The sequence below is a fragment of the Manacus vitellinus genome, unplaced genomic scaffold, assembly GCF_001715985.3.
Source record: "Manacus vitellinus isolate BGI_N305 unplaced genomic scaffold, ASM171598v3 scaffold_13_pilon, whole genome shotgun sequence".
Lineage (NCBI taxonomy): Eukaryota > Metazoa > Chordata > Aves > Passeriformes > Pipridae > Manacus > Manacus vitellinus.
Window position 1 is genome coordinate 16648941 of NW_021938999.1, and position 13470 is coordinate 16662410.

General features: G+C 41.9%; 1 protein-coding gene across 1 annotated transcript in view; it reads right to left on the minus strand.

Annotated features, from left to right (window-relative positions):
- The window catches only part of KIAA1324L (KIAA1324 like), a 49342-nt gene extending 36545 nt beyond the window's left edge, over positions 1-12797 (minus strand). Inside the window, exon 1 of the mRNA XM_018068117.2 lies at positions 12680-12797. The gene's annotated coding sequence lies outside the window, so the exon portion shown is untranslated. The remainder of the gene's footprint in view (positions 1-12679) is intronic.
- Between the last annotated feature and the right edge of the window lie 673 nt (positions 12798-13470).

Sequence of the window (13470 nt, forward strand, 5' to 3'; positions counted from 1 at the left end):
GTGGCCGTGTCCCCACAATCGCTCAGAGGCACTTGTGGTGGGACAGGGCACAGACAGATGATCCATCTCCAGGCACTGGCACTTCGCCTTGCTCGTGGCTGCTCCATCTCACTAAGACGTAGCTGAGCACAGGTGCAGCACTGACCAGTGACCACAGAAAACACTTGACATTATTGCAGCACTGCTGTGTATGTGGGGGAGACACAAGCAAGATGCTGCCAACAGGAAGGACAGCATCAAAATATAGGAGGTTAAGGTGCGATGTGAAGTTTCAGGAATCTAAATCCTGTATTTTAGGTGTGTGCTCTAATTCATCCTCCACTAAACTCTCCCTCTTGATTCAGACATCAGAGGAAAAATTAGTTTCCCATATGAGAGATATCCTTTGTGAACAGCCCTAAACCCCAGAGCCCATTTGTGTAGGCATTTGATACTTAATTTTCAGAGAACACAGATCTGTTGAATAACTGGACATCACTATTCCCTCTCCCTCTATGACTGCAAACTTTATTATTATACCTTTCAAATATCAGTTTGGGTGCTACACATTAAATTACACAGAGCAACACACACTGTGAAGACACAATGTGATCTTCCTTTCTGTGAACAAAACTGTGATTCATGCATTAAAAGGTTTCATGGCTTGCCCCATCACTGGCATTTTTAAAACTGGAAAAACATTTTCAGAAGCAGTTAGGAACAGCACAACACACTGTGGTATTGGATACACTGATGCCTTCAGTAGATCTTTGGAGCTGATGCAATTATTGGTGATTCATATCTGTAGCTTTCTTAAGCAAATAGAGAAGAAAAAAAAATGGTGTGGTTTGTGCAGGTGACCAGTCTTGCTCACAAAAAAGATGCTATAAAATACTGTTACCTAGACACTGCCACAGCAGCTACACACATTCATACACTCATGTGATAAAGGTGACACCAGATTCACGTCATAAAAAACTGTCATGAGCTACAGTACTAATACCCACTGAAACCATTGTATAAGTCTTGTCAAACAGGCCTCATTTCATTCTTTAAAAGGATTACAAGTCGCTTGATAAAGGTGACAGAGTGGGTGTAATAGACTTAGGGTTTCTAATACAGTTAGCTTAGTTTTGCATGTCACTCTGATGAAGAAAGGTAGTGCTGCACAATACCAGTAAGGCAAATCTTAAAGGGATTAAGAACTGCCTGAATAAGAGATCTCAGACAGGGCTGTCAATAGAAAACAGGGAGGAAGGGTGCAGTTCTGCCAGTCCAGGACTGAGTCTGATGGCTGCCCACACTTTTATCGATGATCTGCAGGCAAATAGAAAAAGAATGGTATTAAGATTGGCAGGTGAGAGGCTTTTGCCAAGGCTGAGCCCACTCAAAGTCAGTGTGTTTTAACAGAGTCAAAGGTAAAGACGAGATGCTGAAGGCAACAAGTGCCAGTCGTGCCTGCAGAGGGCTGAAACATGTCCTGGAGAGCACCAAGCCTGAGGATTGAACTGGACCCACTATTCAAGAGCTTCCACTGTCAAGAAATCCAAAAAAGGCACTAGTGAGATCTCTGGATATATTTAGAGATGGAGGTAGAGATGTGTAGTAAGAAACATGTATAACAGGGAAGAAGATTGTTGTAGTGCTGCATATAGTTGTGATTTGGCATTTTTGAGAGGTCAATACAAAGCAAAAGGACTTTCAATGGTTTTTAAATTAGGGATAATGTCTTGCAGTGAGAGATTTGAAGTGCTTAGTCATTTAGTTTATCACAAGAAGATTGAGAGTCAACTTGATTAATATATAAGCACCTCCAAGGGGAAAGAACACAGGATCCTGCTGCACTCTTTAATCAAGCAGAGAACTGCATAAGAAGAGCTACCTTCTGGAAGCTGAACCCAGACAAACTCAAATTGGAAATAACACACAGATTTTTAATAGGAAGAATGACTGATTGCCGGAGCAATCTGTCATGGCATGTGATGCACCCTTTGTCTCTCAAGTGCTTCGTACCACAACTGGATACCATATGGAAGCTCATAGCAAACACAAATTATCAGCCTCAGCATCAGCCTAGCTCAATGCATTTTAATGGCCTGTGAGGTCAAACTAGCAAATCTAATTAAACCCCCTGCTCTTAAACTCTGCAAGTCAAGATCAATGGTATCTTATCTCCCTGATGGGACACACCACTGAGGATGTGGGGCATCCTGAAGGAGGAGCCCTGCCCCCTGTGTAACCACTTCCAAGGAGTGCTCGCAACACATCACTTTGCAGATCTGACTGTACTTTACAATCGCTTTGCAGACATGGAAACAGCTCCCCAGAGGGCAAAACAGACCATAAACAAGCTTGCCTCATTTGCCCTTTGACTGCAAGGCTCCAGGGTCACATTTTGTCTTTAATACTGCTGTGGCCCTCCTGGTGATTTAGGTGGACTAGAATCAATATTAGTTGGCACATTTCTTTTCTGGTAACTGACCCAAACAATCTCACATTGCTTAACTTTCTGATGCTGGAGGTCAGGATAGGATTATCATGAGCATAGCTGGACGAACAGAGTAGATCTTCACATGTATATGACTACTCAGTCCCTCCTGAGGTCTGAAACTTTCCTCTGGAGTATTTTCTCATGTTGATTATCTACCAGATACTGCCATGCTGTAACAGGGATCGGAATATTTGAGATTTCACCAGAAGATTAACCAAATCTCAGTACCCTGCATCTTGTCTCAACATCCTGCATCCTACAACACCAATCTATAATGTATTCAACTGCTTTTCTCCCTTGTGCAGCCCTGGCCACCCAGTCTTACCCCTTCCCTCAGCCAGCTTCCCATCCCACACCAGCTGGAGCTGCTACTTCTACCTCCATCACTCTTCTCAGCAGACATTTTTCTCCAGACATTTCTTACTTAACAATAACTTAAATTATTTTAGGTCTTCTGTTTATTCTGTTGCCAGTGAGCATGTGCACATTCACGTGTATCCTGTGTCTCCCTGGCTCTCAATGTATTACAGTTAAAAAAAAAAAAAGACGCAGGACTGGATTTTACCAGATTGTAACAACATTAGAAGGGATAGCAACTGAGCAATCCTACAGAAACCAATGAAAATACAAAGCAAAAATAATCTCAAACACTGCTTTTCCATCTCTCACCTCTCCAGTCCTATGTTGTTCATCCAAAGCGTCACCATCTGGAATTCAGGTGCAATGCTGCCATCTCCTGAAGGCAGAGTCTGGGTTGAATTGTCTCAGCCTCCCATGGGCACAGGTAAAAATTGTAGCTCAGAAAGGAAATATGAGGTTGGCAGCATCAGGCAATTGTCCCTCTGAACAGCTGTTGTGCGACACATGCCACAAGCCTGGAGGGGAAATTGTGGCCAAGGACAAGTACATAGAGGCTGTTCAGTGACACTCTGGGACATCAGGGTCCACACAACATGGAACCAAGGACCAACCAAAATACAGAATGAGAAAAAAAAAACAACAAAGCCGAAGGATGAGAGGAAATCATTGCTTCATTATTAATGTTTCCTATAATCTCACCAGCTTCAGAATGTCTTCTGTGAATAATTTATATGAGGTTTCTCCAATAGACTGTGAATAATTGATGTTCGTTTTCTTCACTCATTATATCCCAGTGTGTTACTAGGAACCAGACTGAATCTTAATTTAAGGTAAAAAAAGTCTGTCTAGGCTGTTTGGGCTTGAAATGTGATCACACTGAAGTCTGATATAACTTGAGAAAGAGTACCTTCTGTGGAAGAAATCCTTCGTTTTCTTAAGAAGAAAAAATGTCTCCTTTTATCCAAAAAATTACGAAATAGAGCAATGCTTTTTCCAGGTCACCTCTTTCCCAGCTGGCCTGGCATGTAGGACATTTTTATTATCACTTTACTGCATCATTCAGACACTGAAAGGTGTGGTTTGGAATGGGAATACTCAATCAATTCATGGCAGTGGGGTGTAGAGTGAAGGAAGACAGCCATCACCAAGGGGTTGGAAAGCACATTTGCTGACAGGGTTTCAACACTATCCTATTGGGTCAGCTCTGGACATGTGTGGTGGGTTGATCCAATACAACATGGCAGGAAACAGACCTCGAGATGAGTGAGCAGCTCTCCAGGTCCTACCAACTCCATCAGGCATATTTTGATTGCTCATCAGGCAAAGTCTTTGGTACAAATGACTTCTACTGCCATTTGATATGTCCTCTGCACACACACACACACAATCCTCACCTCTCCTCCCTCTACCAAGCAATAACAAATCTCAAGGTCTTACCAGCTGCTTCCCCATTGAAAGAGAAATCAGTGACTCAGAGGAATCTCTCTTTAACTTATTTAATTACATTGTGTACACAAACAAGGTGAAGAATTCATCAAAATACACTAAGGCCATCCTTTGTCTTGGGAGTCTCAATACACACATCAACTTGCAATTCCCAGTAACTCTTCTCCAGGAATTAAATTCTGTGGGTTCAGTCCAAACTCTTCAGCTTTTTTAACTATTTACCTAAAATAATCTATGCTTCAAAAAGCCAACAATGGCACTTGTTCTGCAAAGACAGTGTTGTGTTCACGCACAGAGCAGAAATTCTGGAAAAAATACTTGTAAAACTGGGGTATCTCTCAGGGTATCAGTCCACATTAGGAATATATCCACATAGAAATGCCATGGCAAAATGTAGCCTCAAGCCTCAGTCCAGGTGAGAAACCTAATGCCGTCAATAAGACTGACCTACCTGGTTTGTTAGGAACATGAATTAACAAGGACAGGAATAAGAACAGGAATAAACATCTGCTTGAGTGGTTTGCTAAATCACAGCCTTTTAGCAGTGTCTCTCAAACTGTGCTGTGCACACCACTGTTGGCTGAACAGCTTTGCCGCATGGCAGCCCCGCATTAATTCCTCAGCTTCACAGTGCTCCTCAGAGCAGCCCCTGCTGCTGTGTGCTAGTCCCCTCCATAGTGTGCTCTAGTTGGAAAGCCTTTCCTTTTTCTTTCAGAAAAGACATAAAAACTTTTCTAAGGATACAAAAAACACAGGTAAAATTGAGTTGCCCGGTCCTGCAGGCCATGCACACAAAAGTGATCTATAAAAAGTGACCATGACTTTAAAATCTATTTCTTGGACATCTTGCTGTTCATGTGAGAGGTGGCTCCAGAGACAGAGTTATATTGTGTTTTATTACTATCAGACATCCATAATAGCTTGGTAATGCATGACAGGCCAAGGGCCAAATCTATGGCATATCAAGAAATCCTCAGATTTCCTGGATTTCCACTTTTTTGATACTTAGTTCTGAGAGATCAGTCTTCTACATGTGACTCTTAGATGTTGACAGGCAGCTTCATGGAAGCCATATGACTGTTCAAAATAGAGGGGAGAAAGGAAGGTGTAAGTCAAAATGAAGGAGGAGACCAGTATATACCTTTGAGTGAGCAATCTCAAGGATGGAGGAATGAAAGGGGAGACCTTCTGCATACATTTTTTGAACATTGTCTCAAAATAGTACTTTCTCACAGCTCAGGATACCCAGCAGCATCAGTCAGCATACATAAGTTTATCTGTGTGCATATGTCACATCTAAATGACACAGTTAAACAGCAGAAGCCATGAATAGCTTGACCTCATTGTTTCTTCCAAGGTGAATACCCAAAGAAGCAATGTCTGAATAACATTAAAAATGAAAAAAAAATGTTAGTATATCAAGGATGATGAAGAGAAGATCCAGTGCTTTCAAACCATGATTAAAAAAATGAGAATGAACATAGCTCGTCCTCAGAGCTGTGCTGATCACCATACTTCCTCTCCTCAGTGCAAACAAAGAAATCCCAATCATTTCAAAGTCCAGATGAGACCAGAAAATAATCCTCAGTGAACATCAAACAAAAAAGGAGAAAAACCCTCTGACAGTATGTTAGGATTCACAGCTGCTTCAAGAGGCTGTAACTCTGGACTTAAGTCCTATGAAAAATCATTCTGACATGCATTCATATATAAGCAGAATGACACTTTGGTGATAATAACATATTCTTATTACATAACAAACTCTTTTGAAATATAAACAAATGTGACTGTGTAATAATTATCACCATTCTCATGGGAGTATTTGTATGCATGTTCACATCTATATGTGCAATGATGCAAACATTAAAGAAACTGCTAAAACATATCATTGCTATTTTCTTCAGCAGCCAAATTTCAAAATTCTAAATAACACTCCGGAAGAGCCAATTCTTTAGCACAAAGCCTACACAGAGTTTGCGTGAATGCAAATCTAGTTGACAATAAACAGATGTAAACTTTATGTCAGAAGGCAGCTGTAATACAAGCACACAGGCTTTGCCAGACATTTAACATTCATTTTGTATTATACATCTAAACAGATACGTATGTGCATAGAAAATTTGCAGATGCCCACTGACATCAGGGGAATTAGGAGGAGGCCACCTGACTGGGATACCCAACCTTACCAGGGACTGAGAGAACATCGAACTCAAAACCTTCTACTGAAGTTTTCTGTTATGAAAGAAGAATGTTGAAACTCCTGCAGATTCCTTAAATTGCCTTAAACTGTTATAAAACCTGCAGACTTAAAAAGGTCATTTGCCCTAATTGTGTCTGCAATTAGCAGGAAGATCTGTATCTCCTCCTGTGGTATCCTGGGAGCAGATTACACAAGTCAGAATACACTCAACAAACACAACTCAGTAGCAATAAATCAGGTCAAATTTTGCTCTTAGACACCAATAAAGTCCATTGTAATTAAGGACAGTCTATTTTCTGCAGTGGAGCTTTTCACATGCTTGCCATTTGGTACAGGCTCACAAAACTCACTTCTAAACTGAAGCACACTTCTGATTTCAAAGGAGTTGCTCCCCTCTTAATGGCACCAGGTAAAGGAGCACTTTACCAAGCAGAGCCATTAATAACTCCATGGCACCATACTTTCAATCATAGAATCTCAGAATAATTAAGGTTGGAAAAGATCTCTAAAATCATTGAGTCCAACTTTTAACGCAGCACTGCCAAGTGCACTGCTAAATCATGACCCCAGGTGTCACATTTAGACCTTTTCTAAACATTTCCAGGGATGGTGATTCCACCACCTCCCTAGGCAGCCTGTTCTGACAATTTGCTCAAGTTATTTCATATTATCGATATTTTTTTTTGTCTCCCTTCCTAAAGAATCTCCCTGATTATAATTGGCATTTGGATGCCAATTATAACAGTGACTCTACCTTCGCTTTTTCCCTTGAACATGGTAAATTCAACTCCTTTTAAAAATGTTCTATTATTTTCACTATAGTTCCTTTATTATCCACACAGACCACTAAAATGAACAGATATTTATGAAATAAGGTGCAAACTAGTCTTGCTTAGGATGACAAAAAATTACTTATATTCTTTGGAATAAGAGTGTAAACATTCTAAAAGAATTTGAGGTCAAACTGTGAACCCTTTAAGGTCTTTTTGGTCACAAACTTTGCTGACATGAGCATATTAGTGCCCCTGGGCACATTAAGGGCACAGTCTGAACCAGGTATTTGGGCTGTACTTGAGTGAAGGAAGGTGGAGAGGAAGGAAGTGAGACAGGGAAGGAAGGAAAACTCCAAATACAGACTTTTAATTTGAGTGTAAAACAGGCAGCATATGGTCAGGCTGGCAGAAAAGCCTGATGGTGGCCACCACAACAGATTGTAGTGCAGTGTCAGCAGGAGCATGATGCCAAGTGCTGCTCCCACTGCCAACCCCCAAAAAGTCCCCATTAGACACTGCCTACAGCCCCACACCAAAGCAGTGGATTTCCAGAGATAATCAGCCATAAAGGGGGTGCAGGAAAGGGCTTAGCCCAGAAAGCAAACTGCTCCCTTGGACTGCCATTAATATTTTCCATTTAAAAAGCCAAGCAACTGCCCTGATGGCAGTGATCCTTATCAGTTAAATTCCCTTCCTGTTATCAGACTCATGAGGAGATCAGAGGGAGATCTGTGGTAATTAAAAATGAAGGAGACCAAATTAGTAAAGCACATTCCCGACTGTCAAGAGTGATTCAGAGGTCTGGATTCTGCTGAGGGAGGCTCTCTGTCTGCCACCCCCGCCTCCATGTATGTTCCCTACCTTCAGAACAGTACTGAGAAGATGCCTGGAGGGGACATCTTAAATGGGAAGCAGAGGGGAGCTGCACAGAGTAGCTCTAGGAGTAATAAATATTGTCTTTTTTGTAGCCAAGATCTCTTCTGCACTTTTAACGTATCTCTTCACAGGAACCCTTGCAACCGTGGTGTGGCAGCATCAAAAATATGACTCAGCTCTATACAAACACAAACCTGAGAGATGTGACCAGGGAGCTTGGTGTGGCTGCACCACGGCATGTCCAGAGAAAGCCTGGTCTCATGGGCACTGAGCACTGAGGGATCACACCACGCTGAATGGCAAAATGCAGGCTGACAACCTGATGCAGGGTCTGAAAGCAGTGATGCCTGAAGCCCCATAGGGTAAGGAGATCAGAAAAAAAGAAGAAAGTGAAATATAGAAAGGGGCATGTTGTCCCAGTGCCTTGCAACTGCAGAGTTGCTACTGCAGCTTCCCTCACATATCTGGGTCACTGCACTGCATGACACAAACGTGTGTCATGTGAGGTTCCTTCTTTCTTGCCACCTACCACCTGAATGGGAGAGATGTGGAGGGCAGGGTAGTAGGAGGGGACAATGGGTGATCACACTGCTCAGTGCTCACGGCAAGACAAAGGTGAAAAAACCTTTCTTCTAATACCCAGGTCACAAAGCAGTCCAAATATGACAGCCCTTTCTACTATGAACACCTGACTATTTCTCAGAGGACTCTGTCTTCCCTGCAGGTAAACTTTACTGATTAAGTTTTTGAAGGGTCAAAAAAAAAAAAAAGGGCAGAATCCTGGAGGTTTCAGAGACTGCAGCCGTTTCAGGGAGTGTTGGCAGTCGTGCTCAGCGGGTCACAGTCAGCTGTGCTTTGCAGGTCAGCGTGCTCTCCAAAATGTAGTGGAGCACAGAAGTATCCAACCTAATTTTAAACGGGTTCATTCAAATGAAATGCAGTAAAACGCAGCATCCTGAAAATAAGCACACCTCAAGACACCAATTGAGCTCTGGTGTCACAGTTCGATTGCTCCAGAAGCATCTGAGCTAAGGTGTTTTTAGCAATCTCAATTGTCTTTCCACTCCACTGGAGACCACAGTCTGGATGTATTTACAGAGATGGAGACATTCAACATATTGTTATACCATCCTTCAAAGGCACAATTTAAAGAGAATGACTGCTGAGCATTTGGAAGAAGGAGAGGTTGGCACAGTATTCTCAGGATTCAAAATTATTGACAGCCTGCACGTCACTTCAGTTTTCAGGGAGCAGTAAAGAGCAGTGGCAGATATTCTCAAATGGCAGGCATTTCTGAGTAGATGAAAACAACTGCAAACATTGTGAAATCAGCAGTGATGGCAGATGTATTCCCAAAAGAAACACTTTCTCATACAGATTTCCCCAAATATGGTGTGTCCTAACAGCCACCAAGGACCACTGAGGGCTCTGCCAACCTCAAGGAGGCAAAAAAAAAGCCCTAAGAGCTCTTACTGCTACACAACTGCAACTGCTGTACAACTGCAACTGCTGTACAACTGCAACCCTCTCTTAAGAGCAGTGACATAGTTGGCTCTGGTATATCTCAGAACTAATAGATGTTAAACAAAACTTCTGAAGGTAACAAATTTCAAATGCCAGAAGTCATCCTACCTAGGGTAATTACACCCTGGACCCTGATTCTGCAGGCTGAAGGACTGAAAGGGTTTCCTTGCGTATCCAAGGAAACTCCAGAACTCTACCAAATGCCATATGTCCTGGCATAGGGTAGGACCTACAAGATGTAGGAGAATCTGAAAGAAATTGTAGAATGTCCAGAAAGACTCACCTCAGAAGATATGGTATAGTTATGGCATTTCTTGATAGACTTTGGGATAAAATAGCAGTAGACCTATGAGAGAAGGAAGGCATCTCAAGGAGCCATTCATGTGAGATATGTATGCAACCTCTGGCCAAGTTTGTAGCACAAATCTCACTCTGTACACAATGTACTGAGAACATGAGTTGTAGCAGCCTCAGATACAGAACTTTTGCATTCCTCAGGCTGCAGAAATTCATGTTTTTAGTATAAGATGCCCTTGATCCAGCTGCTGTGTTGTCAAATGAGCCAGAAGCCAGTAGCTTAGAGAATATAACAAGTCAGCATGCCTGTCAGCATTTTCAACACAACTTGTCATCAACAAGAGATCCTCATGTGAAAAATCTAGAGAGTTGTATGGCAGTCAGTTTTCAAAAGCCACCTCTCCCAGTATATCCCACCCATTTAAGAATGGACTGTCAGCCAAACTCTACACTGGTTCAAATACTTTGCAGTAAAAGTATTCAGCCAAGCTGAATGGGAGAGGTGTTCCCAACACATTCCTGCAGTGATTGACTGCTGTTGACAGATTCATGTTTTCAGGCTGAAAGACTGGTTGTTCTTTAAGTAAAGGGTGAAAGACTAAGCGATGAGAAACCTAAAATTACTTTTGCCATCAGAACATAGCCAGACAGCCCCTGAAGCCAGTTAATCTACTACAGACACAGAAAAAAAAACAAACCCTACATTAACACCTCTGCACTCAGAAGAGTCCACAGAGATGAGACCTGAAGGTTTCAGTAAAAAAGTCAAATATCTGATTGCTTCTCAAACAAGTTGAATTCCCATGGGAATTAACAGCAACACTACAAGGAGGAGAAGCATCTACCGAGATGAGTTTTCCAGTGTATTTAACAGAATCCTGTACTTTGTGCATAATTTCACAGCCCATATACTGGGAAAAGTTTTCACCTGGTCAAGCAGGGTGATAGGTATCAAGAAGCCAGAAATTCATCTATTGTTATAAAACAGCTGAATTCTCTTTGGAATTGATCTAAGACCAGAAAGACACACAAATAAGATGAGATGAAGAGGGAACTGCACCATTTGTCGAAATCTGTAGCAGAAAGTCCAGGAGAGTGTAATATTGCTGGATCTTAAACCATTTATCACAAGATTTAAGAGGAAGTAATGTACGTCAGAAAAAATGAGTTATACCTATGTACTCCAGGGTACATCAAAAGTGGTTGTGCAGCAGAAGAAATAAAACTATCTGCTCCTTTACAGTGCAGGTAGCAAAAAGTAATAGGCTTGAAGTATAACAAAGGAGATTCAATAGCAGAAAAATCTTTAACAGGAAGGAAAATGAAAAGAACAAAATAGATGAGCAAATATCTAGAGAGTTTCTGGGCTCTTCATCACGAGAGATCCATGAAAACAGTCCAGCCAAACGTCAGCCATGAGTGACACAGTCATTGCCACTACAGCTATTTGGGCTGGGGGATGAATTATGGGATCACCAGAGGTGGTTCTCAGCTCTCTATTTCTGTAATTGAAAAAGCACATCCTAAGGACATACTGAGATTTCACATTTAAAACCTCGGAAACTAAACCCAAATATCAGGAATGACACATTCCCAAATTATGAGAAAATAGGTTGGATATTAGAAAGAAATTTTTTACAGAGAGAGTAATCAGATATTGGAATGGGTTGCCTGGGGAGGTAGTGGATTCACTGTTCCTGCAGGTTTTAAGGTGAGACTGGATGTGGCACTTAGTGCCATGGTCTAGTAACCACAGCGGTGTTGGATCAAGGATTGGACTTGATGATCTCAGAGGTCTTTTCCAACTCAGTTGATTCTATGATTCTATGATTCTGTGATCCTTGCAAGCAGTCAGAAACCTTCCAGTGATCCAACACCACTACAGAAAAAAATTTATGCGCCTCACACTGGAACATATGTCATAAAGAAATGAACAATAAACCTTTAGAGGAGGAGTAGAGCTAAAAGGATGTTGCCATTGTTCATTCTGTTTGTCAGATACGACAATTTATACCCCCTGGTACCTATTACTGCTAGAATCTACTGTGGAGAGAATTAGTAGAGCAAGGGACTGTGACGGAAAAGAGCATTCAGCCTGGGAAGCTACAAAACAGTGAGGGATATATTTGCAGAGCAGCAATTCGCTTATGTTTCCAGATGCAAAGAAGCGTTTCAACATTTTAAAAAAAAAGTGCAAAACCAAGTGATATGAAAACACTCTAAGTTGTTAAAAACAAATACATAAATAAATAACATGCAGGAGCTTCATCATGAAAATAACTCAGGCAAATAAGACATTTACCATTCCTTATGCATGCAGCTTATTAATTAGCTAAATAATGAAAGTAACAAGAATATGGACACTATGCAAATATAATTTGACTACTCCTGGTCACCATTTTTGCCAATACAGCTACAAATGAACTGGAGAGCTACAGAACTTAAGAATGGAGCAGCTCAAGACAAGCAACTACCTCTCTTCAAGGGATGTTGTCATAGACATGCTTTGTCTGTGAATTAGCATACAAGGGCACCTGTAGCAGACAGTGAGCTGCACAGCTCCACTGCAAAGACAATCCCTGCTCCACAGCCTCAGGAGACAGGAAGAAGGATTGGAGGGGAAGAACTAACTCAGGGACACTCAGGACGTCAGTGACAGAGCTAAGAAACCCTACAAGGGTAAATAGCACAAAAAGCCAGTAACAATCTGTAAAATGAAAAGGCACAACGTACTGCATTCCTTCCCTTTCACGGGGTCAGGTAGTCCAGAGCACTCCACTGACGGATTCGGGACAGCCACCCTCCATCTGGAGCCACTGCTGTCGCACTCTGTGTACTCGAAGTGGTAATCTGTCTGCAAGCAATTACAAAGAGTTTCAGTTTCATCACAACATTTGCATATTGAGCTCATTAATCAAGACTTGGAGTAGCAAATTCAGTTATAATCAAACCAGAAAGGAAGTAGCTGTTGTAGAACATACTGTGCAGCGCTCTTTCTGCTTTGATGATGACCGCATATCATCACAGAGCAAGCACAGAGCACACCAGGTGCTGTGCAGCACACATGCGAAGGCAGAATGTGGGATTTGCAAAAGCACTTGAGAGGCAGGACTCAGATTCCACCGGATTTTTTTCCCCTGTCTTTTAGAGCAGGATTGATCCCAAATTTCTGTGTCTGATCTACAGTAGCTGACGAGGCTTCTGCTTTGATCAATGGAGCAAGCCATACACAAGTCATCCTGTGATAAGCTGGATGTCCAAAATGGTTGAGATGATTCACCTTCTGAGAGTGCCTTTCCCTCTTCATCAGTTTCAGAGGTAGCCCAGGCAAATTAGGGGAGATAAATCTGGTATTGAGACACCTCTGAAAATGCCATCCAGGGCCAACTCTGAGGATTATCTCAAGGCAGAATGGTGGTGTGAGGGGAGATCAGTCCCTATGACTGAGATAAGCCCTGAGCAGACTAAATGAAAAGCAGTATGAAATTTCCTAGCATTAGCTAGGAAAGAATATTAGCTATTTG